General features: G+C 39.0%; 2 long non-coding RNA genes across 7 annotated transcripts in view; one reads left to right on the plus strand and one right to left on the minus strand.

Annotated features, from left to right (window-relative positions):
• Positions 1 to 27936, plus strand: part of LOC125328245 — a 97176-nt gene that overhangs the window by 41274 nt on the left and 27966 nt on the right. The window contains exon 1 of one of the 2 annotated variants that reach the window (XR_007204619.1): positions 18672 to 19094. The exons of the other annotated variant lie outside the window; for it this stretch is intronic. This is a non-coding gene — a long non-coding RNA (uncharacterized LOC125328245). Of the gene's footprint in view, positions 1 to 18671; positions 19095 to 27936 lie in introns of those variants that run through there. 2 annotated transcript variants of the gene reach the window in all.
• Positions 23319 to 27936, minus strand: part of LOC125328246 — a 40922-nt gene continuing 36304 nt past the window's right edge. For 4 of the 5 annotated variants that reach the window (XR_007204623.1, XR_007204620.1, XR_007204622.1 and 1 more), the window contains exon 6: positions 24063 to 25203. This is a non-coding gene — a long non-coding RNA (uncharacterized LOC125328246). Of the gene's footprint in view, positions 23373 to 24062; positions 25204 to 27936 lie in introns of those variants that run through there. The other variant, XR_007204624.1, reaches the window with a different exon arrangement.

Raw genomic sequence — 27936 nt, forward strand, 5'->3', positions numbered from 1 at the left:
CAAAAATTACTTGCATATCCAGGGGCTCACAGCAGACTAGAAGTATGGAAGCAAATAACTTGCAGACTTTGATCACTTTAGCTAATCCTAACAAGCAATAGTTTACTTGCTATCATTAATTTCCCATCAATGGTAAAGAATCTGCCTCAGAAGGACACAGCCTCTTTTTCCAGTATGTGAAGACAACACACATGGTAGAGACTCTGGAATTTATTCTCTCAGTGCAGCAAAAGACAGAGTAAATAACACTGTCCCTAATTCAACTTTCAGGAATGTCAGCCAGAGCAGTCAGGGAAGGGCACCAGCTGCCTGTCCTCTCATTCTGATCTATTGCAGCAGCAAGGCAATAGTATCTAACAGAAAGGGAAAACTCAAAACTCTCACACACCACAACAAACACCCATCAAGATAAAGACTCAAGCTTTGCACCAATAATAAAAAAAATCCAAAGAGAAACATTGTAAACAGGACTGATGAAATCAGAAGAATGATGCTTCACATATGCTTGCTAGCATGTCACTCCTTTATTTTCACGTCACTTAATATCTAGGATATAATGTGTTTAACCGTTTTAAAAATACGATCAAGAGCCACCATCCTTGTTTTGAGAAGCTTGTATCTACAGCAAGCTCCTAGTGATGTTTACATATGCAGAGGCATAAGTACCAGGGAAGAAATGAAGAAACACAAGCCAGTGCCCATTTAGCAAACCAGCAGCATCTGCACTATCCTGAGCATCACGCAGAAGCTCTGCACAACACCCTTCATCAAACAAAATGTTTTCTGGTGGAATGAAGGAAAATAACTCGAAGAGTTGTTTGTTCACTGTCTTTTTGGAAGTGGTACAAGAACCTGGTAACTTTAGGTTGAAGAGAGCATAAAAAGAAACTGCACAAGAGCACAGACACCCTGTGCCCAATCCCTGTGCTGTCCCATCATGCTTGCATTGCCTAAGGATGTAAAGCCCAGCACAGATGGCCCTGCATGATTGTCTGAATGCGCTGATAGAGTCATTCTTTCAATGTCACTGAGATTTATTTTTCTGTCTTAAATCTCTGCTGAAAAATACCCCCAGTTTCATGAAGTTGCCCACAGCTTCCCACAAATTCCAGCCCAGCTAAGCAAAGCAGGACATAGCTCAGTCCTGGAGGCTTGTAAGGAAGGCAACTAAGTTCCAGATTTCCCGAAAACCTTTGAAGTTAGTAATTTCTTTCACCCAAGGTGTTTTATCCTTAAAAAACAAGCAAACACCCTTCTAAAAACAAAAGTAGGCAGTTGGGGATTTTTTTCCCATTCCACCAATAAAATCCATGAATCCCACATTTTCAGCTTTACTCTCTTACAATTTTGCTCAAGGCAAATCAAGCTCCACTCCAGTGCCCCCAGAACTCCATAGGTGAGCATGGTATACCCTGCAAGACAAAGCCAGGACTTTTCTACTGAGAAAAATGGTCACAGTGAGATGAAGATGTCCTTGCTGCACTAACAGAAAAGGATTGCTGGTGGCTGTCACACTGTCACACACCCATAACTCTTCCTCTCCATGTTAAAAAAAAAAAAAAAAAAACCAAAAAAAACCCCAAACCTGGAAGACTTCAAAAGGTATTGAAGGGTGTTAAAAGAGCAGTAGATTGACAGGAGAAGCAAAGAACAGTCCAGACTCTGGCCCTCACCCTGGGAGCAGCCAGCAGCGCTGGAGGTGCTGCACCCAGAGCTCTTTACTGAGCCATGCTCCCTCTGAGTTCACACACCTGGCAGGGATGGGTGACAGCTTCCAACAACTCCCGCTGTCCCCATCACCTCTCAGCAGCAGCAGGGCCAGTGAGAGCAACCTCCACACAGCTCCCCACGGGGGACGGCGGGGCCAGGGCCAGCCTTGATGGGCATGTCTGCCCTCGCAGGGTGACACAAATTGTTTCTGTGCTAAAGGGCTGGGACAACAGGACCAGGCTGTGACCTGGTTTTCTGTTTAGGCTTGTAAGAAGACTGTGTCTATCTCAACAGGATGGTCTAACAGACAACATCACTGATTAGGAATGACTCCCTCAACAATATTTTTTCATTCCAAAGCTATATAAATACATGCAGTAGCCTCTACTTATCTGGCTACACAGGTCCCCGCTAGCAAACAGGTAAATGGGGATTGGACTGAATTCTTCCACTGAATTTTGGTAGCATTTCAAGACCCTAGTTATCCCATTGGCCCAAATAGTCTGTTTAAATTCACAGTAGAAGAATTAGCCAGCTTGTCTTTTAGGCCACAGTATGCTGCACCATCTACACAGACAGACACACACCAAAGAAATATTTTTCCTCTGTTGATTTATTAGCAACAGATTTAGTTGCATCTAAAAAAAAAATGAAACAAAAACCTCCCCAAAAGTCAAACCAACACAAACACTCTCTACCTCCCCAAAAGGAGGAGCCACCTGTGCAACTTCAGCCACAATATCTCAAGCAGCATCTTTCCATAAGAATTTAAGGAAAAACAATACTGTTACCCTTGCATGCCTTGAGCCAAGTCTGTTATGTGAGAAGGACCATTAATGTCAGCGGGGATACAAAGCAAGCAGGATTTGCTCCATGCTCAGTAATAAAGTCTTCTCAAGGAGATGAAATCGGACTCAGTGTAATGTAACAGGAGTGACTGGAAGCCACAGTGGAACTATGTGGACAGTTTGTACCACACTATTCTTCAAGGACTATAAAGCAGGTAGTAGATCTGTTGTAAGATATTTCTGGAGATGATATTAATGAACAGTGACTGTCTGGTGCCAGTGTTACTTCAAATTGCTATTTTAATACAACTCACATCAACAGTAGCACTGACAAACATAATCAAAATGGCAGTCCATTCAATACAAGGTAAGAATACTGTTCTCACTAGAAAATGAAAAATAAAGCAAGAGAGATGGAACACTGAAAAAGGAGGAAAAATGCTAAAGGAAGAAACAACCAGTACCATTTGGAGTTAAATCACTATGCACAGCTACAGTCTGACAATCCAAATGTGGACTTCATGTGCAATAGCATGGATACAGTCATTAGAATTATATTTTTTTTTATTTTTGTATAGAAATGAGATCAATGTATGCCACAACATATGGAAAGCACTGCCACAAATGAGTTCCTGCTGTATATTTTTGGAGAGTATGGGCCTGATTTTGAGCACAGCATTTATTCAGTTTTCCCCTCCCTCCCAATCAGGTTATCATTATGTCGTCTAAAACCTTGATTCAGCCAAGCGCTTCTGTATGTGCTTTGTTGGAACATGTAATTACTTCCCATTAAAGTCAACGGGACTAAGTAGCATGGTTAAGTGCTTTGCTGAATCAGAGCCTAAATGACATCAGCTGTGCCAGTAAGTTACAGGTGTAAAAAGAACACAAACAAAGCTACCCCCCCCCCAAAAAAAAAAAGCCACCAACATACAAAAACAAAACAAACAAAAAAAAATCCAACCCCATGTTTTAAAAATTTGACCTTTTTCTAAGTAAACTTTTACAATAGGCACATTTGTGATTTTTTTTTTTGTGGCTTTTACTTAGTTGACTGATGATATACTACTTCGTACCTTTTACCTCTCTCAAATTTCGCCATGCTCATCCTTGCTGATTCTCTAGAAAATAGGGTAATTTTTAGAGAAGAGAAAAATAGAGTACTGAGGTGACAAACATTACTCTGGCTTGTCAAAACTGAACAGAGAAATAGAAGGAAAGTACATAGAGTTATTTGCCCTTGAAATCTCTTAATGTGACAGATTTAGACAAAGGTGCATTAGTCTTTGAAAAAAGACACCAAACACACACACACAAAAGCAAAACCCACAGTAGCCCACAAAAAGCTTCCTGAGCCAGTTTATTCAGGAAAAGATTATGCAGGGTTTGCATCTCTCCTTCACCAGTAACAGGTTTAAAGATAGCTGCATGCAGCCTGGAGAGCAATGAGGAGCACTTAACAGCCCCATCTAAGCCACAAATAATTCAGATCTGTCCCAAAGTCCTCCCTTAAAAACATGCAACCCTTAAAACTGTTCACCCAAATGATGCTTTTCCAGGGACAGGTTCACAATGTCATGGTATCTGAAGCAAGGATATCTTAGACACACAACTAAGGACGTGTTACTCAGTGTTCTGGTTAAAATCTTGTTTTGTGACTCTCGGCATGAGGTCTGCCTGCATTTGCAGCAGCGGTTCTGAAGCATAGCAAAAACACAGTCACGAGTTAATTGGGTAGAACTCGTATCAGATAAAAATGTGTGTTTAACTGGGAAAAAAGTACTGCTAACAGCTCCTGAAAGACTTTGAGTAGTTGTGGGAAAATACATCAAAGAAAAAAATTCATACAAATTCATCATTTGTAACTGTCATCAAAAACAGGCTTACTTTGTTCTATTTGAGTTGTGATGCTGTGAACATGGCCTTGGTATCTGAATACCTAGATGTCATATTCAGGAGTCTAACATGGAAAATCTTATCTGTGAGGAAGCAACATCATGAGTTCCACATGACACAAAACTGATGGATGCACTCACATCACAGAGGTGACACAGGGGACACACTGAAATGCAAAGGAGTGGATCAATGGGAACAAAATGACGTCTCAAAGTGGACAAATAGCTCTTGGCAAACAGCCAGTAGTGGCATAACAATAGGAATGCCTATAAGAAATTTACTATCACCCCAAAATTTCAGTCACAAGCTGCATAGGCACAAGACAGACATAACAGGCAGCATGAGAACTAGTATCTTAAAAATACCCAAGCAAACACAAAAGTAATATTACAACAGAGTTTAACCTTTAATCACTGTTTCCAGACCAAAATAAGTTAAGTGGCTTCTCAAAAAAAGCCTCCAGTTGAAGAATTTAACATATATCCTATTATTTATTCTATTTAGTTCTTTAGATTTTAAAATGTGCCTCTCCAAAGGTCTAGGGAAAATACACAGAAAAAATATACATTTAAAATTACACAAAAAATTCCAGCTAAACCACTGGTCAAAATAAAAAAACTTCCCAGAACCCTGACCCTAACCCTTCTCAAAAAAGAATCCCACCTTTTGAACCTAGTAACTATCACTCAGTCTTTTTCCTAAGAAAAAGCTTGGGAAAATAGTTGGGTTCTCCCTCTACCAACCAGGAGGTTCACAATTGGCCCATGTCTAACATCTCAGACCATGACATGCAGTGACAAAAATTATTCCTGACACTCAACTTTCCCTTCTCATCCTCTCTTTGGTATTTCTGCTGTATGTGCAAGTTTATTTTAACAAATGATTTTTATCAGCTGTTTATCTTCACCCCTTGGTACTCTTTGAGACCTCCAAAATATGTCCCTGGAGGTAAGACGACCACCATTCTTTTTCCATCTCTACTCCTTCCCTTTCTTTTTTTTGGCTTCTTTTATCCTCAGAGATGGTCACCCGACATAATGAACTAAACAGAAGTACAGAATATCAGTTTTTCTCAAAGCCATAATTAAAATTGCTCTGTTTCTTTCAGCTTGTAGAGTGCCCTTTTGTAGATGCATAGAGACAGAATAAGAGTCAGACAGAAATAGAGTCAGCAGAAGAGCTGGGAACATAATGCAGATCTCATTTCCCTTCGCCTTGGTTGAGGAGTTGAACTAAACAATAGGGACAGTCTATTTCAGCCTATTTTCAGGTACAGTATCTCCAAGAGCTATTTTCATACCAAAGGTAAAACCAGGTCTATAAATCTCAAGAATTTTTTTTGTCCTTCAGTCAGTGGAAAAGAGACAGGAGCACTTAAGTCCTAACACATTAAAATGAAGGGGGAGGGTCAGCTTTTTTCTGTGCTGAGCAGCAGAAATGTTGCTGTCATGCTCAGATGAGCTATCATAGCCGTTCTGGATGACAAGTTGCAGATAATTAGAAAAAGAACTCTTTAACTGAATGTTATAATCCCATTATTAATTTATAATTCATAATCTGTACCTTATTGAATGGAGCAGCCATGCTATAAATTTGAAACACATTGCATGATAGCCCACTCTTTCCAAAACTTCATTTGTAATGGGAGCTGCGGTTCTTAGCTGCAGTAATTCATAATAATCATCAGTAAATATTGCACATAATTGATGCTATTTGCTGTGTGCAAAACAGGAGTATCATACTTTAGGCCAGAATCAGTCACACTTTTCACAGAAAATGATTTATTCTTTACACAAATCTGACAGGAGTAGAAAGATACTGAAGGCAGAATTTTGTCACAAAAGGCAGCAGGCAGGTCTGCGTATCGAAGGAAGCCTTAACTTACTGCAGGCAGCAGTTCAAGGTCTGTACATTGCCTTGAGGAGAGAAAACTAATTCAAGACTTCCCTATTCTCATCTCTGTTGGGGTTTTAGTTTAGTCTTAGGTTTTCCTGTTAAAGGAATTTTCTCCCATATGCATGTTGCTAGGGGACAAATAGCTGTACTTAAGAAAGACAAAAAGGGGAGTGGGGCGGGCCTGGCTACTCTTTTGTCTACACCTGGGTGTGGGGACAGTTCGCTCTGAGCATCCGGAGAGAGAAGCTGCAGAGAAAGGAGCTGCTGCTGCTTTCTTTTTGGCCGTTCTTTCTTCCTGCTGGAAACAACGCCGGGACCCCAAAAGCCGCTTTCCCTGCCCTGCTGGAGACCGGGCTGTGGCTGCCCTGCCCCGCTGCTGCTTCGAGCTTTCGCTACGCTGTAGCCCTGCTCGCCCTGCCTGCCTGGGCCTCCGTGGTTTTTTCCCATCTGGATACATCTCGCCTGCCACCCGGGATTTGCGTTCGTCCCTGCCGTTTCAGCCTGCTGTTCCTGAGAGTCCGGGATCGGCTGCCCAGCGGTTTGTGAAGCCTTTGTTCCATCCCTTCCCGGGATCCCAGGGCACCAGAGCCGCGGGTTTCCCGAGCTCGCTCCGGAGCGCCCCCTGCAGCCGCGGGGGAACCATCGCACCTGCCCTGCTCACCGGGAGCCGCCAGCGCCCCTGCCGGCTGCGAGCGGAACTGCACCCGAGGGGAAAGGGCCTGACAGCCGAGAAAGCTGGGACTGGGTTTGTGATTGCTGTTACTGCCAGAGTTGTTGTTGTTTTGTTTGACTGGTTATATACATATATATATAGAGTAAAGAACTGTTATTCCTATTTCCCACATCTTTGCCTAAAGGCCCTTGATTTCAAAATATAATAACTTGGAGGGAAAAGGGGTTATATCTGCCACTTCAAGGGGGGCCTCTGCCTTCCTTAGCAGACACCTGTCTTTCAAAACCGAGACAATCTCTAAAGTTAGATCTTTTTCCACCCTATTTCTATAGATTTACTGAAGCAAATTACCAGCTGGACATTTTCATTGTTATGTGCTTATTATGCCCTTACTGATGATGCTTTTGATTTCACTAGAAGTTGATTTTTTCTTGAATGCAGATTCTACCACCTAAGAATGAATGCAAATGTCTCCCACTTGGTCTTATAATGAGTGCTATAATTTTATTTTGATTTATCAGCAAATAAATAGTAGACCTGCAAGTGGGAACAGTAGTCCTCAAATCAACCAACAGACCAACCAAAAAATGCTGGAGCATCAAGGAATTGACAGTCAAATATTCTAAAGAAGTTAATGGTTTGGAGACTCAGACTATGCAGAGCAAGAGCAACTGCAAGTCAAGTTTAGACACTTTAAGCCATTTTCCAATAGTACTCAGATCACAGTGATAATGATTGTGTGTTGGTATAGCAGAGCCCAAAGATCATTAGAAGTGTTCTTCAGCACTCAGAATTTGTTGCACAGATGAAAAAAAACCATAAAAATGTGTCAACCCAACATCAAATGAAAAGCCTTGGCAATCTGACCCAGGGAGTCCTTAGAGCTGAGTGCATTTCCATGTAAACAGGGACAGAAGTACCTCATTTTCATGTTCAAAATTGCATGCATCTTTCAGGACAAAACAAACAAAAACATGCAACTACATGAGATATGTCAGAAAAAGCAACATTCCCATGGCAATGTGACCACTCAAAATAGAGCTGCCACAGCTCAGCTTGGAAACCACCTCGCTGATTTGGAGAGGTTCTAGCAGACTACTTGGTGCAAATCAATGGCTACAATACACAGGAACACCTTCTCAGCCTGCATGGAGTTGGCATTGGGCTGTATTTCTCTCTCTGCTCCAAATCCTTTCTAAACACATCTGCAGACACATACAGTACAGGCTGTAAACCCAGTTAATGCATGCTCATTTTTTGCAGTTTATTCCAAATCCTTCAACACTTCAAAATGTGCGCCCAGCATTGATTAAAGACACAAAAAAATTCTGCTACCAACTTTTGCAGAACTCTACAGATCTCTTGTGATTTACAGAGCACAATTTACTTTTCCTCCTTCTTCAGAGGTCTTCCATTAACAAACTTTGAGCCTGAAATACATAAATTACATGGATTTTCTTTAGGTGCAGTTTCCATTGCAATGAATCCTAGAGATTTTGGTTCCAAGGCAGCAGTTTTCTGTTGTCCTTCTTCTGCCATTGGGACTGGCTGCACCCTGCATTGATAAGTGCTTATATCTTATTCAAGGAACAACCACAATCCTTGGGAAATATTAAATTTTACACATATTTCGCAGTAAATCTTCATCAGATAAAAACCAGAAGATGACTTTGGAAGAGGGAGTATTCTGCCTGTGAAATAAGAATGCTTTAAGTAATAGGGTAAAACGGCACGTGTTTGTTCACTTTATCTCGCTCCCTCTCTTCCTTGCTGCACTTTGACTGTTTTTCCACATGCAAATTCCTCCATATTTATTGCCCAGAGTACAGGGCAAGTTAAAGCAGGCTTTCTGTTTTCTCAGCACGTTCTCTGACCACTGGGCTATGATAAAGGTAGAAGCAAATTCTCTCCCACTCTCCCACACTTATTGCTAAGGCCACCAACAGGCACAGGTATAAACAGGGAATTTGGTTGATGCTTCTGGAACTTAGAACTATCTGTTTGATCCCTATTTGTGAAAGGGCCTAGATGAAAAGGCACTCTCCTTTCTAAGTCAGTATGCATGCACATGCAACTTCTTGTGTCAGTGGAAGGCTGTTCTTGGGGTTCAGTTACAGTGCTCCCCGTAATTTAGGAGCTCAAACCTTGCCCAATCCTCAAGTTACACAGACCTGAATGTCTCTGAATCTTGTCCTGAGCTCTCAAATTGCAAGTTCAGTAGATGCAACAGCAGTGGCTTATGCTAACTGTGAGGCACCATGGTCTCAATGATCAAGTCATAGGCAAATAGCTGTAAAAACCTGAACTAAAATGAAGTAATCTCTAGTCCATAGGGATTACACAAAGCAGCTGTTTCATTATTCTCTGGAGTTTTCTGTAGCCTCCTAGAGCATAGGTGCAGTTTGCGAAAGCACATTAAGATCTTGCAATTAAAAGGGTTGTGTAAATATGAGGGATATTTTTTCAATATGAACCAGAGTCCTGTGCTTCCCAGATGCAAGTGTTGTTATATTCAATAGTTTAGACAGAGATCTTCATTAAGGGAGTTAATGCATTTAATATGAATATCCCAAGGGGTTGTCTTCTACTAAATTAACCACATTTTAAGCTTTCTTGATAAAGAATTCATTTTTTAAATGCCTAGAAATTAAGGTCTTTTAATTTCATACTTGAGGTTATTGGCACTTCTTCGTCTGAACAGTGTTCTAGAAAGATTCAACAGTGAATTTCCTGAATCCATGAGAACTTCAGTTCATACCTTATGAACCACTGCATAGTGCACATTTATCTGCAAACCCAAGGTGGGTTCCCATGGCCACTGCATATGACATTCAGATGCATCAGTCTTGCTGCCTTTATGCTTTCCAGTTAAGATTTTTAGACTTGGTTAAGCTTGACTAAGCTTTTGGCATCATGAGCACTGCTCATGAGCCTTAATGCCATGCTCAGTTTGGCCACATACTCCTGCATGCACTAGGGTTGTTCATCCCAGTTCGGCATCTTTAGCAACTGACAGAAGCTGCAGCTGCCCCTACTTCCACCCTTTACTCCAGGTGAGAAGTTGCAAAGGGCTCTTTCCAGAAATGTAGATAAAGTTCATACTTGTAAGATCCTTCACACTGACCCTGAGCAAGATAACCCTCAGCAGGAAAGCAGGACAGGATTCCCAGGATGCTCAAATCTTTATACTGGCTAGAACTACTTGCTGTCTTCCACACTGAGGATTTGCAGGCTCCATTTCTAGGTATGTGCTATAACTTCACACAGACAGAAAGTTATCTTAAATCTCCTGTCCTTGCTAACTGCTGTGCTGGCTGCAAGGCAGTTGTTGTGGTCTGTGCTTGAGATAACATAACCTGGCAGCAGCAATATGGCAATAGCTCAGACACAGGGCAGTGCTCTCCCCTAAACCAAGTTTAGGAAGGCAGTTCTGCCTGGGCCAGACTGTACTGTCATATCCTGCTTCTCCCCACATACTGTGTGAAGTCTGCTGCACTCTAACTTGGGTGTTTAAATACTTCCTTTCATCTCTTCCTACAAGTCTAAAAAGTTTTTCCACAGATGTTACCTAACAGTTATAGAAATGCTCACACTGGTGGCTTTTAAAGGTATTTACTTAAATACTAGGTTCAAATTCAGTATCTAATTCAGTATCTAATTCAGTATCTAATTCAGTATCTAATTAGGTAGAGATTACTTTCTCCATCTGAGTAAAAAGTACAAGCAAAGAGAGTAAGATCATACATTAAATAAATTAATTCCAACTGGAGAATGGTGCTAGGAGGGCCAAAAAGCCCAACATACCAGTAACACTTACAGTAATACCGTCTCTGTATATGCTGAAAGATGTTCCAGACATCCCAGATTATAGAAATATAAAGCCTGAAAATATTTTTCGTGAAAAGCACAAAGGACTCCTTAGTACAAACGTTTCTGCTCCCTTGTCTCAAAATTGAGAACGGCTGAAGTCCTTCCAGCACCTGGTCAATGGCTAGGTGCAGTTTCAAATACATGTCACACAGTAGGTGGTCTTCGGGGAAAATACTCAGTTTATCATTATAGCACATGAACATAAGAAAAGCAAACATCTATTTCTCCTCACTGCAGATAGAAATGAGACTACAGAGCTGGTAGAGTGCTACTGCAAAACAGCTTCCTGAGGATTCTTGACTGTCAAATAAAGACAGCAATTGCACGTAAAAAAGTGAATACTTCCCATGAAGACACAGTACTTTTAAGAACAAATTTTCGAAGTGCAGGGCAGTGTGTATCTGCACTTGTTAGAATAAAAAACTGATTAAACAGATCTGCATTCAGCTGCAGCAGAAACATCAAAATAGGTTCAGTTCTCACTCTCTCGTTATAGTCAGTAATTATTTATTAACTAATGATTTGCATAATGTTTTATCTCTCCAATTATCAAAGGACAGTGAAAATAAAGTGATGCACAAAGTCTTTACAAACTGTCTTCATCAAAGAACTCTGTCCCTCAAGATTTACCATCCCCAGAGAAAAACCATAAGCTTCATGACCATGATCAATCTGTGTCAGACTTAAAGTCCATCTAGCTGAGAATTTAATTGCTCCTACTGGCTAGGAGCAGATGCTCAAGAAGTGTAAAAATAATCAATTAGTGCTTCAGTACATTGAATGCAAGGATCACATCTAAACCATACTTTCAGCAGCCACTAATAGACGTATCCTTTATGAATTTGTCCAAATTCTTTCTCAGCCCATTAACACTCTTGTCTATCACTGCTTCCTGTAAAAGGATATTCCATTTTAATTCTATGTTGCCCAACAAGTACTTAGTTTTAAAGTTGCTGCTGGATATTTTTATTCTATTTCTGTCAAAAAAAAGTGAACATTTCCTGCCTTATCCCCACACCCCCATATTCACTAGGACACTCAAAATTTTATACACCACAGTTCTCCTTCAATCATCTCTTTTCAAAGGTGATATACTTATTTAGCCTGTCCTTACAGAGGCTTCATTCCACATCTTTTATCTACACTGTCTTTTTTTTTTTTTTTTTTAATTCAGCTCTGTTTTAGCCTTTTCATATAAGGAAATCAGAATTGTTTGTAGTTATAAATATGTGGGAGCACCACATATTTATTTTGTTGCATAATAATCCTTTTATATTTTGTTATCAGTCTCCTTTCTAATAATTCTTAGCATTCAATTTGGTTTGGTTTTTTTTTCCTGCTGTGAACAATGATCTAATATTCATTGAAATCTCTTCTGCAATGTCAGGTTAGAGCCCCTATGCATTCATAAATGTTATTTTCCAAGTGTCTCACTTTGCATTTATCAAAACTGATCTCCCCCCATCAGCTCAACATCAATTATGAGAATTTTCTGCAATACCTTACAGTTAGACTTTCCTATTAGGCTTCTGTTTATTCTTTTCATATTATAAATGGAATGTGTGAAAACACTGAATATGCAACAAAATTTTCAACGGGATCACATATCTAATATTTCTTTTAGAAAAAACTAACCATTTATTCCCACCCTCTATTTTCTAGCTTTTAACTGGGAATGAATCCACAAAAGGACCTTTCCTCTTATCCCACAACTCTTTAACTGCCTGAAAAATCTGTTCTTGTTGAATCCGCATGTGCTATTTTGAGCAGGTGATCCACAAATCAACTGATTAGGACACTAACAGGAGCTGATTTCACACAAAAATCCCATAAATAAATTGCAAGTAATTGTGTAGATTTTGTTCTGAAACTCAAATTCTTCATTAATTTTGTGCTAGCCAGAACACTAAGGAAGGTTTACTGGAGTGAACAGGAGCTGCACAGATAACTGGAATGGGGGAAAAGGCAGCAGTGCTTTGAATCACTGTCATTAACACTCTCATTATAGGCTCGTTATGCATGTGCTAGGAGTCTAACTCTCATGGGCAATATCTGAAAAACATCATGGTGTGTTTCTGCTGTGAATGGGAGAGGACACAGCTCAGCTCTGCACCTGGTAGCCCAACCACCACTGTCAATAACTGATGCAAGTGTAAATGGAGCTTCACTGTCCTCCACACCTAATTAAATTAGGTGTCCACTACACTCTTCAACATACTTATCTTTCTTTAGTTCTCCAATAACTTACAAGTCCCTGAACCCCATTTTTCACTGCAGAAGAATGAAAACAAACATAAGCATACACCTAAGTACTGATGGCATAAGGTGCTGCTTACCATATTGACATTTTTAGTGGGCTTCCCAATATTTCCATGCATTATTTGCCCTATATCAAGATTCCTCATCACTCAAATTCTCTTTTTACATAGTCTAAACTGTTATTTAGATAGCAAGGAAGAGACCATTGTGTTTAAAATTACCTGCGATATCTCACAGGATCAAGTCTTAGCTTTATCTATTCAGTAGATGTTTTTTAAAAGCTTAGAGAATACACATCATTCAAAATACAAAGGAAAACAAAACTACAACTACTATGAAACAAGAGCTATGCTGTGAACAACACCCTCTACAGAAAAAAAGCAACAAATAAACAGCATAAAATGTTGAACTCCAGCTGAACAGTGACCGAATTTTTTTTCAACGTTTGTGTAATAGCAGCAGCTAAAAATCTTCTGTGCAAAATGTGGGAGGGGAATTTTGATATAAAGATGAACTTGGAGAGGCAGTATGGAAATACACCTTTCTCAAGGTTATTAATTTTATTGCAAAGAAATTCATCAATACAAGAAGATCAACAGAACTGGTTGATCTAGCACTCACAAATATGTTTCTCTTGTGGCCTTACGTCTGTGTGTTTTAACACTGGGGTCTGAGTCTTGTTGCTAACCAAAAGTTAGAAAAAGGAAATTACTAAGGATAGCAAGTTATTAAAATGAGAAGATGTTAATGTGCCTGCTTGTGTCCCTCAAGAAAATAAAAGGAAGCCTTATTTCTCGGCCTGCTTTTCCTGTGCCACAGGCTAATCTGAATATGTTCAAAATTCACTATGGATCAGTCAGGAAACTATTTTATTGCTACTTTATTATATCTAAAATATAGATTTCTTCTTTAAGGGACACCATCTAAAACCAGAACAAAATCCCATCTAAATCCCCACACTTTAATTCTTTAATTCTAGCAAATAAATAGCATTTTCAGGGGCTTGTTCCGTCCTTGGCATGTTGAACAGAGTTCTAGCTATATTTACCACATTAGTATATAAAACTATTCTGTCATCACTCTCCTTTTATGCTTTTAAATAAAGCTTACATAAAGTACTGCCACTTTATAATTTTGGCAGATCAATAAAGTCAAGAAAACAGCAGCCACATCTTTCTGGTAGCAATTACCAAGATTATATTAGTGGTATTTAGTGCATTTAGGCTATTAGAACAGCAATACTTATATTTTATATAGGTGGGGGTGGTAATACCAGCTATTAGCAAGATTGCTTAACCGTTCCTATTTTAAGATCCTGTCTTTGTTTTAGTTGCTTATAACTTTGGAAGCTTTTCTGTAGAATGAACTGGAATTTTCCATCCTAAGTACTCTGCAGAAATATCAAAATAATTTCCCTGCCTCAAAAAGCAAGGTAAACTCTTCTGTCCATGTTTAAAAAACTAACTCACCAGCCCCCAGCTTGATGTACTTGTCTAAGAAATGTTCTGGTGCCTCCAAGATTTTGAAGAGTGACTTGAAATTTCATAAGAAAAAGCTTCATAAATTCTGCTCCTATTCAGTAGAGATTTCTTCAGTTTTGGTAGAAGTTGTCCACAGAAGATGTCTCCTGCAACACTAAGGCCAGATGTAGAAATTTAAGAGCACATGCCCTGTGTCTCCATGGATCTCAGTGAGCCATTGCTATAATCAGATACAGAAAAGACAAGAGAAAGGGGAAAGAAGATGAGACTACAGAGAAATGGGATTGGAATCCATTAAAAGGAAAATTGAGATTGATGTGCTGCACACAGACTGAGGGTAGCCCTTGGGAAAAAAGGAGGAAAAGACCAAGAATGCAAAAAGCAGGAGGCATGAGAAGAGATATATCAGATAAGACACTCGTGTGCAAAAGAACTGAAAGTTATTGGGGCAAAAAAAATGGTACCAGAGAAAGGACCAGAGTTCCAGAGGCTGCAGGAGGTTCCCTAGGCGAATTTAAATTTAACTGAGGAATCAGCTGGGATTTGGACCTAGTATTTAAAATGTATTGAATAACCCAGTCACCACAGCAGGGTTTGAGTTCACAAAGAATGCCGGCACAGAGTGGACAGTGTGGGAGGAAACAGAATACCATTTAGCAGCTGCCTTCACAGGCACCATCCTGCCTGTGGCCTGGCTGGTGTCAGACACCCATAAAATTAGAGGCCAGATCAAAACAGTACAGGATGCTTCCAGAGATCAGTTTTGCATTCTTAGGATTGTTCTTTGATTAAAACTTATGTGAGTGCACATGTCTGTATGTTGTTAAGTGCACACACTTAAGAATAGTTTTTTTCTCTCTTAAAAAGGGAGTAAAACAAACCCCATAATATTCATCTTTCTGATAGAAAGGTATTTTCCTCCCCAACATCCTTGAAACCTCACTGGAAGCATCAGAAACAAAAAAATATACCAAATCAATCTCGCAAAACTTTCCATCCATGTTGCTGATTCAAGAACCCTTCCCAACCCATTAAATCAATGCCACTCACTTTCAGAACACAAAGATGGAAAATAACTGAGATTACTTTCCTGTGCAACCTCTACTGAGGCTTGGTCAAGAACATTGAGACAGAAAGAGATCAATTCATGTCCCAGGCTATATAGACCCTAGCTATAGAGCAGATGAGTAAATACCACTGATGAAGTCACTATTGGCTTTGACAATGGGTTAAAAGCATCTCCACTTTCAAAGCTGTTCCATTACTGAGTGAGACATAGCAAAAGAGAAGAGAAATTCTAAATTTGTATTTTATTATTTTCCATTCTCTATCTACTCTGATACAAAAAATGAAAACACACACTTTTTTTTCCTTAGGAGTATTACTGTTATCCATAGCCCATCATACATTAAACTCTCAGACTGCCGTGTCAAAGTAAATGAACAAGACTGACATGTTTAAACAAATCAGAGGTTACTCTTAGAGGCTCTGTACAGATCACCCATACTGCATCAATTCTGCAAATGAGTATACATGGACAGGGATTTATATTCTACTAGTTTCTGTATAACCAAAACTGAATAAAAAGAAAACCCTTAGTTTTGGCAGAATTTTGCTTCTCATTTCTTAGCTGAGGTCACATTCCACATTTGGTATTTTATCCTTGACTTTTTCCTTTGACTTTCTGTTCCAGGTGCAGGAGGATAAGGGTGAGAATCATTAAACTTTTTCTGGAGCTTATGAGGTTTGACCACTACTTCCATTTAGGAAAAGTACACTTGCATAAAATAGCAATAGCATTTACATTAAATAACAGAATAGAGCACTAAGGTTTAGTTTTCTTATGTTGAACATCAGCACCGCTGTTAATTAATGTTGCAGAAAATTGGTATCTATCACATTTGGAACATTACATTATTTATCAATAAATAAAGCAAATACATGGAGTTAATTTCCAAAGAATCTCATAACCTATGGGGTTTTAGAATCAAACAATGGAGAGGTGCTGAAATAAGCAAAGAATTTATAGTTCATAGACAAATTAAAGATTCATAAAGGATACCAACCCTTATTTTTTTAAGATACAGACTGGTTCCTAAAGTCAGAAGAAAAATAAAAGGAACTATTTCAAGTTAACTCTGTGAGAGTGACTGACACAAAGTTAAATTATAAAACCAGTGAAACTTTGTCAGAAGGAAGTTATCAGATAACTGCCAGTCCAGTTTTGGAGAGGTAAAGTGCTATTTAGTTTTTTTCTTTCCCTAAAGAACTGTAAAAAGATAAGACACATACATGAGAAGACTATCATCTTGTCTGGACCACAAATCTCCACTCTGAAAAATCCAATGTCTTTCAGGCCTTAAATGAATATTCTTGTCTGAATCTTTGAGATTTTAAGGATGATGTGTTTGAGGACTTCAGTTGGAAAGATGGCTAGTTCTTCATTATTTTCCCTAAAATCTTGAAGGGTCTGCCATATAATAAAGCTTAGAAAAAAACAAACAAAAAGTCAACCAACCAACCAAAAAAAATTAGTGAGAGAGGTATGCTCATCAAGTATTGAAATCTTTGCTTTCAACTTCTTGCCTTCTAGAGTTCATGGAGAGAGCAATGTATTTCTGTTCAAGATTTCTGAGACAGCCACCTGCATTAGAAGGGTAACTCAGTACACTGTATTACACAAGGACAGTGAATCCACACCAGCCAGCACAAACCACTCACGTGTGGAAGCAGCCATTTGCACTGGCACTCCAAATTTCTGGAGGTACCAAATAAACTGACCAAGTCCTCTATTTTCTGCTTGGAGAAAGCTTCCGGTGGAACGACAACTCAATTAGATTGACAACCAGCCAGGAAGACAATCCACCAAAATATCTTCACTCAGGAGGAGACTTGCAGAACTAGGCATATATGACCATTTAGTAAGCAAATCCTTCCGTTATTTCTCTCACGGTGCTTTTTTTGCTTGGTTGGCTGGGTTTGGGGTTTTAGGTGAGTTATTTTTTCCTCTCCTCCCTTTTGAGGCAAAAAGGAATAGAGTTGAGACAGGGCTGAATTTTGTGATCAATAGGTCCAGTTGTCTGCAGGCATCCTCTTTACTAGCAGTGTTTTGGGAATATTAGCATTCGTCTAGCAGAGAGGCACCCAGTCTCTTTCCAGGCAGCATTTCTAGAATTTTGAGTTATGTGAGGGTGGGATGGGGATCTGAAAATCATGAATTTAGAGAGATTCCAGCATGTGGAAGACAACATGAGTCAAGAGTTCTCATAATTTTTAATTAGGCACCTAAACTCCATTTGTATCTTGTTTTAAGGGCCTATGTCCTTTTCAGACTATGAAGTCATTAAAAAGTACTTATGTTTTCATCTTTAACAAATATGATTTCAAACCCTGACCCTGAAATTATTTTAATGGATCTCTTAAACCTAATCTAGATTTGGAAATTCCTCCTTGAGTTATGCCTTCTTCACTCTTCTCTAATTAGCAGTGCAGTCAGGCTATTGATGAAAAGCAGGTTGTTTCTTCATGTGAAGACCATCTTCCAGCACATCACTACTCCTACCCCAGATGGCAACTCCTTGGTAAAGCTAAGAGGTGCAATTATTCAATTGTTCTATCATCAGACACACACTTCCATTAGCTACTGATTATTACGATTCAACAGTATTTCTGCTACTTACTGTTCCATTTGTCGAGATATTGTGTGATCTTTGCAATCATTGCAGTGTTAATATTCAACAAGTTTACCATGTTTAAGCATTTTAAAAGACAAAGTGCTTAAAGGGTTTGTCAACTCAGAAAGAAAACATAATTTAATTCTGCCTAAACACTAACTAGCTCCAGTATAATGGCAAGCACTTGAATGTCTGTAATTAGGATTAGGGCCAGGATTCTCTGAAAGGATGTATGTCCTGAGAAGAGATATATAATGCAGCTGAGCAAACATTTTTGCAAGTCACACAAGTGAGAAAATGAAGCAGATCCAAGTAGGTCTAGAAGCAGTAAAAGCATTTGTAATTCAAATTGAATCCACTCTAGCATCACTCTCACCCAGTCACAGCATTTAGCTGATATATTTATGAGAGGGGGGAAAAATAGCCTTTGTGTTATTAACTGTAATGGTCTCCTCTATGCCCTCCCTTTGCAGTCAGCCTGAGCTGCAATTTGGACTTTTCTGTGAGTTGGGAGAGACAGCCACATCCCTGCTCCGAGCTACAGCAAAGGGCCATGTGTGCACCAGGACTCTGTAACTCATTTAAACTCTTATGAGGAAAAGAAAGAAAAAACCCTGAAGCTCTAGAGACTTAGTACACTGCTACAAGTTTGTAGGAGGTTTGCAATCGAGCAGCTATGAACAGCACTGCCTTGGTGTTTGCCACCTCACAACACTGGTGAGACAGAAAAGCACAGAAGCATTTGAGAGAAGTTTTTAAAGTTCTGGTGAAGACAGATCATTCCACCCCCTGGATAAGAACTGCCACAAACACACAGATGCAGCTCTGAGGAATTTCTCCCATTATGGTAAGTTAGGGTATTTTGTGCAACTTATTGCAACACATATTTTTCCTTATTTTAGAATTACCATTATTTTATTCTAAAAACCCTGATATTATTCCTATTTTGAGGCTCCATATGTTTCCCATCTATTTCATTTTCGTGGGGTAACAAAGAGAATGCAACCTTAGGTGACTAATAGGTCTTTCAGCCCATACGGTCTGTGCTCAGACAGATCTGCAGTGCTATAATGGATTTTAGCGAGGGCTGCTGGGTGTAGCTGAAGATAAAAGCATGTCATATGAACACCAGGAAAGGGCTAAGATTATCTTGTGCAGATTTGCTAAGACATGAGAGTAGAGAGCTGAGCTCTCCACCAGTCCTCTCATCAGCTACCCTGCATGTGTGGCCATATCTAGTGACACAGTAGTACAGCTCATTTGTTCACACTGGAACTGAATTTTCCCTGGCAGCTACGGGAACAGTAACTAGTTCATTTTTCAAGTGACAGCCTTTTACATACTAAAAAAACTCCCAACAATTTCATTGTAATAATAATTATACACTATATTAACCTCACCGTAGATTTCCATATAAAATATAGGTGAATTTATAGCTACACATTCATTTATTCAAACACAGAACAAAGAATATTAAGGCTGAGGTATATTGAGCCACAGTGCCCCAAAGGAGAGATTGGTAAACCTGAAATTACCAACATAACCTTAATTCTTGTGCTTCTCTTTATGATACAGTCTCTGAGTGAATGGTTTTACAACAGTTTTTACAGTACAAAGTACTTTATTCAGGTCATCACTGCTGACCATTTCTTTCTGTTCCACTGTGAGCTGTGCTACTCATTGCATACTATCCAAATGCCAGTTTGGCTACAGAATTTGGGAGTTTCCCCTGGTTTTCCACAGGGAACATATTCCCCTGAGAGAAGAAAATAGATCAGAAAAAAATCGCATTTCTATGCTTACTCTCAAAATCAAAAAAAAACACAAAAAAGCCCCACAAAAACCAGTACTACCACTTTGTGTGGTTGAAGATCACGGTACAAAGATAGCCTTAAATTTCAAACCTGGGACTCATCCATTTTTTTTAAATGCGGGTGGTGGGTTATACACAAACTTGAAAGAAAATAAACTTAAGAGTGAACACCAGTTTTATCCCACAGAAGAATACACAAAACCTACACAATCCCAACTACTGGCATTAAAATCTACCTCAAAGATATACACACAAATAATGCATCTAGATTTACAGCAGTAACTTTGTGTTTTAAAGTTATATATAGCCAAACATATAGTTTACATTATGAAACCCTCAGATTATTCCTCAGTAGAATCTCAAAGTCTTAAATCAATAAACATTATAGCCATTTTTAGGAGCTACCAATACTTATTAAACCTCCCCGTGGGAGAGAATATATATTTGTGATGGCTCCTCTGAGTCTGTGCACTATTTATACTGCTAATGGACACTGAAGACCGGCAGAAATTTCAGTCAGCTGAAACAAGTTTTCTTTTTTCTATTTGTTGATTACCCTCAACCAAGCCTGTGATTTGTTTTTAGGTACTAGACCCAGATGCTGAATTGGACAGCCTCTGGGTCTTGTGGCACTCTTTTGCTTGCCTCTTGTAAGTCATCCCTCGCTGCTTTCTTGGGCTGCCAGTTACAATAGGTTTTGTCCCCCTCTTCTCTAAAAGAGTTTGTCCTGATGACCATCATGAGACAAGCTCTCTTACATCCTGATACATTATTTCTGGCATAGGGGCCACACAACACCAGTGCTTTGGGAGAAATCACCAGAGAAACCTCAAGGACGGATCACTGAATCCAAATTCCTTCTACAGTTGTTTAGACTTCTCAAGGGAGTATATGTGATCTAACTGATCCCTGAGTTCTTTTCCAGGTGCTCTCCTGGAGAGATATTTTTATCTGTACAAACGTGGGTTTTTCTGCAGAGATACTCAATTGTCAGATGCCCTTGATATATTTTAGTATCCACATATACTCAAGTTTATACCATGGGGACTTAAAATGCTCCGTCCTTTGATCTTGGTATTATAAAGATACAACTGACCCATGTGGACAGATTTGCTGATCTCTTACAAGAACGAAGTCTGACATATACTTGTGATAATTTTAAACAAATATTTCCTGTATAGGTTTGCCTTTCAAATCCACCAGGCAATGTTAGAAATTGTTCCATACTTTTGCAGGATGGAATTTCAGTGGCAGTTTAGAAGACACTCAGCAATGCTTTAGGAGTTAGGCTCCACAGTGCTGTACAGTTAATGCTAATGAATACCCTGAATCTACTGGGAAGTCAGAGTTTTCAAAAATTATCTTAGTTTATTGGCAGCAACATATTCTTAATGCTTGAAGGCTTCTGAGAGTAATAATATTAATAATAATAATAAAGAAATCTCCAGTGAATGGCTGATCACCCTTTCCTTCAAGAATGAGAATTCAAGCAAACAGAGCTCTGCACAGCTCATGGGCTCCTTTTCTCCAAACCCAGTCTCTCCAGTCATGAAATAGCTGGACCTGACTATGAAGTAGAGATAACAGGACAAAACAAAAGACTGTTCATTGCCAAAACCCCACTAAATCATGATGTCAGATGAAATAGAAACAAGATGACCATAGGTATTCCCATCCATAATTGTCAACACACTGTAAAATATATTTTTTAAATTAATCACTTGGTTGTCTCCTAAAAATGAGGCCCAGAAAAATGCAGGGACTATCTGTGTCCTACTGCAGGGTGTTGAGGGGGAGGAAGGGGAAAGCAGTCTCCCTGCTCTGTGAGTTTGGACTTGGAGACAGAAAGCAGCTTTCATCCTGCTGAGCTCAGCTGCTGCAACAGCAGAAAGTTGTTCTAGACAGAGTGTGTACTCATAATTTATTGTTTCTGTCTCCTAAATGCATTACTTGTTGCTCTTTCAATTTTTCCTTTAATAATCCTTTCAGATATTGACCTTCCCTCCAGTAACCATGATCTTGTGTGATCTTTCTCACTTGTATAGAGTGAGTATAAAACACTATTCCATGAAATTGGCATCATTTATCAGCCCTTATTGCTGGGTACCAGAGTAAAGAGAGGGACAAATTAAGATTTTTGTCATGTTTTTAAAGCAGGAACACAGAAAAATACAAAACTGAAAAGACAGTGAAACTCCTGTTACCCCAGCATGCCATGAGTTTATAAGGAAAGCCGGAGCCTTTGGGCTGTCAGGTAGGAGCAGTATTATATGTGACACTTTGTTGTCTCTGCAATGTGTCTCTGAAAGCCTGCACCATCAGGATAATTCCTATTGCCAAAATCCATAACAAGGTCAGTAAACCAGACTTTCAGCCTCTATTTTCCTCCACTAAATTCAGAGACCCACAGTCTAAGGCTGAGATTAGACCAGATTTAGACAAGTGTAAACAACAGTTCACACTGCAGGGCAAACTGCCTCCATCAGAAAATCCAAGCAGAAATAAGGGTCCTAATTTAAATAAGTTCAGCTGCTGCTTTTCCACACAGTGTTTTTTTTAATTCTTCCTTCCTTTAATAGATGCTTGGTGGTTTGTAGCAGGTAGCTGAGTCTGAACATGTTGTTTTTGAAGTTTGTTTACTGTGAGGAAGCCAAATAACCAGGAAAAGCTGTACCTTGCTCACCTACTCCAGTCCTGTATCTGTTCTAGCACACTTACACCTTTTATTTCTTCCTCTCCCCATTTCAATCACTGCCAAGTGCCTATCTCTGTAAAACCATCCTTGGTCTATATTTGTCTGTACTGAAGTGTCATTGTCTTCTATTGATTTTAAGTAAGTCTGTAAATAGCTGGCAATTGTGTTCTTCATTACTTACAGTTTCATTCATTTATAGTATCATCCATCTGTGATTTTTGTTTTTCCCTTACTTTCTTTCCTATTTTTTACTTCCCTGAGCCAATTTTCTTCTTATTCTATAAACCCACAGAACTCTGCTAAAACAACAATCTGAAGTTAAAATAGCATCGACTAATTTGCACTCAGCATTTGAAGTATTCCTTATGCACTCTCTACAGTTGCAGAAATTGCAAAAAACCTGGAAGAACTTTCTACAGATCATATAGAGTATTTATTATTAAGTTGATTGCAGTAACAAGACACACACACTGTTTTTCTTTTGCTCAAGCCACAAAGTCATCATGATGTGAGACAGAAATCAAGATAGTTTGTCTCAAGCATAGATATAATCCTTGACTCTTACCTCATGCAGGTCTGTCAGGCAGTACTCTGTTGTATTCATCAGATTTTTTCACCTGTAAAATATCCCCAGTAAGACATGATTTTGAAATGTTCCCACTTTTTAAAACAAAAGATATAATACTTATTTACAGCTACAAATATGTAAAAAAACAAATTTACTCCTATACAGTTTTTACAGACAGATGAGAGGATCACAAGTTTATCAGTGGTTGCAAAGTATCTGTCTTGATCTACTTTATAAGGAGCTCCCCAATAAGACCAAGAGGCTTAAAATCAATTAAAGAAACCAAGGAATCAGGTTCTTCAGTGCAGGAGCTCTAATGATGACTTCATCATTAGAAAAAGGAACTATTGAGCAATGACAAAATAACAACAAACACCTGTCTGACACTCCTCACCCCTCAACCATGTTTCATCCAGCTCCAGTGACTGTTGGGATCTAAGCAAGTCTTGCCATGGCTCCAGGTGGATTCCTCTCCACCACACCTGGGACTCTGGCTTCATCTTTCCCATGAACTGCCTGAAAAGGGAGCCCTCAGCCCCAGGCTGCTCTTGGCCATACAGCAGCTGCTCTCCAGCACCACTTCAGACTTTCCTTAGAGCAGAACAACAAAATTGCAACCATAAAAGGAAAAATAAAAATTCTATCTCTCCAAAAGGAGAGAGATGGCTTCACTGTTTTGAAAATGAAACATTTATTTTTTTTTATTTCAAGAGATTTCATCACTTTCTTTTACAGAAACCATGAGTATATTAGAATGCCTTGAAAGGAAAAACAATACAGTTTTGCCACTTGTAGAAGTATTAAAGCATTTCAGTCCAAGCAAGGTACAAAATTTTATACAAATCTATGTTCAGGAGCTTAAATAAGGAACAGGAAGGAAAAATGGGAAAAGAATTTTTAACTTCTCAAAATATTCAATAGAAACTTCATTAAGAAATTATTTGCCAAAAACTTAATTTGTACATTGAAGACTCACAGGAGAAGATCTACAGATGTAGATCCTCATCTACAAGAGGTCTAGCTATGCAGGAGGGCTGGCCCATTTACTGATTACTTACACGACAAAACAGAAATCTTTGCCCATGCTTTCCCTGGAGGTTGCCTTGCTTCTGCCCAAGACACACACACAAATATTTTGGCACTGGGGTTACAGCTAATATGGCCCACATCCTTCACCTCCTGCTTAAACCAGGCTGGCTCTGCAGATCAGCACCCTGCAAAGACTAACACCTGAGCAGAGGCACAGCACTGAGCACGGCCTTGACCTATTTTCCAGGGCAGCTCAGCTTGTTTGAAAATCATGTGAAGAACAGGGGGAAAGGTATAGCTCATGCAGGCTTTACAATAACGAGTTTCATGTACAGGAAGGGGAAATGCTAAAATTATTTATATGGTTTTACTAATAAGATACAGGTTTGGAGGTTGAAGGAAGTTATTTTCTTTGGTAGAATAAATTCCTTATGGTCATAGAAAGTAAACAAGTAAATAAACCAATATCTCTGAGTGTTTAAATAAAAATGGAAAACAAAACACACCAAAGTCATGCCTCAGCAATTACTTTGTTCTCATTATGCACAAAGCAGGTTAATCTCCACATAATTTATAAAAGCCATAAGTTTTGCCAAGCTTTCACAAGTGCTATGGAATAACTTTCTGGAAACCAAATAAATCAGTCCAATCAATACCAAATAAGTTCCTTAGTTCTTCATGATCAGGGATGAGTAGAGGAGGATGACTTGGATGCAGGAAAAGCGGGCAGTGGGTGCAGAGATGGGCAGGCCAGGCAGCGTGGGCTTCCCAGAGCTTGGAGTCTGGCGAGTAACCCTGGCTCTCCCAAGTGGGCTTTGTGACTCGCCCCACTGCTGGTAGATCCCCCTGTGCTGGGATGAGTAGGGAAACAGGGCTGAGATTGCTCTGCAGGAGCTGCTCCCAGTCTGGAAGCAGCAGTCTTATCTATTATTCAGATAATGGGCAGCCTGCTAAAGAGTAGAGCAACCAGAAGAGGACTGGTCCATCAGCACTTTGAATTGGTTTTTCACTATTGAGCTGTAACAAAAAGTTATTTTTGGAAGACAGAATTTTACTCCTTACCTTTACTTGAAATGAATTTCTGTTGTAACTGTGCTGTAACAAAAAGTTATTTTTGGAAGCAAGAACTTTACTGCTTACCTTTACCTGTTGTTTTAAGAAATGTGCAGCACAGTTTTATTTTGTTTGTACTGACCCCAAACTGTCTTCTGTTTAAAAAGAATGATGTTTTAATAGATATTTATATAATAGTTATATAAAACCAAAATGGCAGTAAACAGATAAATTATAAATGAATTTTAATCATTAATATTCACTCAACTAAATGGATCAGTATTCTGAGAACATCGTTATTTTGTGTTCAGCATTTGTATATGACAGGTTTTATTTACTTGTGTACTTGTGTCTACAAACCCCAGCTGAGTCATGGGGTTTTTATTACCCTAGGGAATGAATAAACACAGGAAAAGATGGTCTCTCAGGGACATTACAATCTGAGAAAACACATCAAGTGCAGAGCAGAGGTGCCTAGTGCACTCTCAGGCCTTTCCAGCATACGAAGAGTAGCTAGAAATTCAGCTGAAAAGCAGTGCAAACCCCCAAAACACATCCAGTGTAGCATGGGGTACATTTCTGCAAGACACCTGCCCAACAAAAACTTGTAGCAACCAGGAGAGCGAATGATTATAACTGCAACACTTCTGCAGATCTGTCCCATGTCCCTTGTTCAGGACCTGTTGCTGGGACCCAGTTGGATCTATGGCCAGAACAAAGTGTGGAGGATGCTGTAATAATTAAATGGAGACAGAATTTCTCATGGAAGGCATGGTTACTGATGTAATTTAAAATACATCAATAGTTATCCTGCAGGCTTTTGGAGAAAGTAAGTGACTCAGATGACTTTATTTTCCCGAAATGACCTTTCTCATCTCAAATAAATACATATCATTTTATATACCTAACCAGTACTTTTAATTACATTTGTTACATATAATTCCATTCAAGGCTTCACCTTTTTAATAAAATACATTTTTTCCTTTCTAAATCATAGTTTACACATTGTTGTATTCATGCTTAGTTCTAGTTGTCCTGGAATTCTATTAAATGCAACATGAAATTAATGTTATTAAGAACAAATATCAAGGTGTTTTCTTGGTCATTGAAACAATATTTCAAGGTAGCTTTGCCAAAATTTTTAGCAACTCTCTATTCAGTAACATTTAAATTGCAAAATAATCGTAAAAGCAGCATTAGCAGAGACATAAATGGTCTCAAAAAGGGCACACTACAGAAAAAAAATCTAATTGCAACTCCAAATTTCTTGATGCTTGTTCGTTCAAACTCTAAAAGTCCAAAAACTCAAAAACTGATGCTAGTGTCTATATTCAGAATGCTAACCAAGAGAATAATACTCTCCTCCTATGCTTTTACTTGCACAGACATTTTGTGAATATAAACCAGTTCTCCATTTTTCCACCTCTATGTTTTTAGCATCACTTTTTAAAAACAAAATGGAAAGTAAAAATAACCTTGGCTACATTATGCAGAAAATGTAGGCAAACCTTTAGCTTCAGCATGACTCCATAACAGAAGCTGTCCACTGGTATCCCTACAAAGACCTTTTTGCACAATCAGCTTAAATTAGTAAAGACATATGATGCATTAAGCCATGCACATTACACTGAACAGTGGTTCAGGCTTGAAAGTGCCTAATGTTGAATAAAGTTTCCCACCAGCTGTTTTTGTGTTGTTTTGTGCTCTCATTTGAGCTATTACATAATGTGTTGAGATGAAAAATTTGCATATAAAGGTATAAAGGTTTGTTTTCTAGAGACAAAGCAGTTTATAATTTTAGTTCATACTCACAGGATAAAGCAGACATTTAGATCAAATCAAAAGCAAAGAAAGGTATGGCAAATGACATTACAGACCAACACTTTCAGGAAGTATTCTTATAATATGAAGACATATTTTCATCATTTAAGAGTCATAACTTATGATAGATTGAAACGAACATTCTTCTGCCTGAATTATCATAGTCCAAAGCCATTATGTACACTGACTTACTGCAACACATGAAAAGGAGGGGAGAAAAATGATAACTGATATATTGCACACCATTTTTTACTCCAAAAATACCCAGTGAATGATACAAAGTGTGCGCAATATTGAATCAGATAAATTAAATGAGTGCGAATGCACACACACAAGATTTATTGCAACAGCACTAACATTTTGTCCATTGTATACTTGTGCACACAGAATGCAATCTACTCTGAGGTGGAAAAAGGAAACAACAACTAGCAGGCATGGCAAGTGCCCCAATGATTAGAATCTCACTGAGTTATTACAGAAATGGGCTGCAGTTTTGAAAAGCTTTGCTCCTGATTAGGAAAAGGACTGAATGTCTCCTTCCAGGAGAAAACCTGGGGATAAGAGTGCATCAGTAATCCCATTAATCTTCTGGGAAAAAGTCTTACCTCTCCTTTCCATGAACTACATCAAATGGTCTCCTCTTTGCTATGCTGGATTTGAAAAGCTTTGCTCCTGATTAGGAAAAGGACTGAATGTCTCCTTCCAGGAGA

Source organism: Corvus hawaiiensis, chromosome 7 (genome assembly GCF_020740725.1).
Source record: "Corvus hawaiiensis isolate bCorHaw1 chromosome 7, bCorHaw1.pri.cur, whole genome shotgun sequence".
Taxonomy (NCBI): Eukaryota; Metazoa; Chordata; class Aves; order Passeriformes; family Corvidae; genus Corvus; species Corvus hawaiiensis.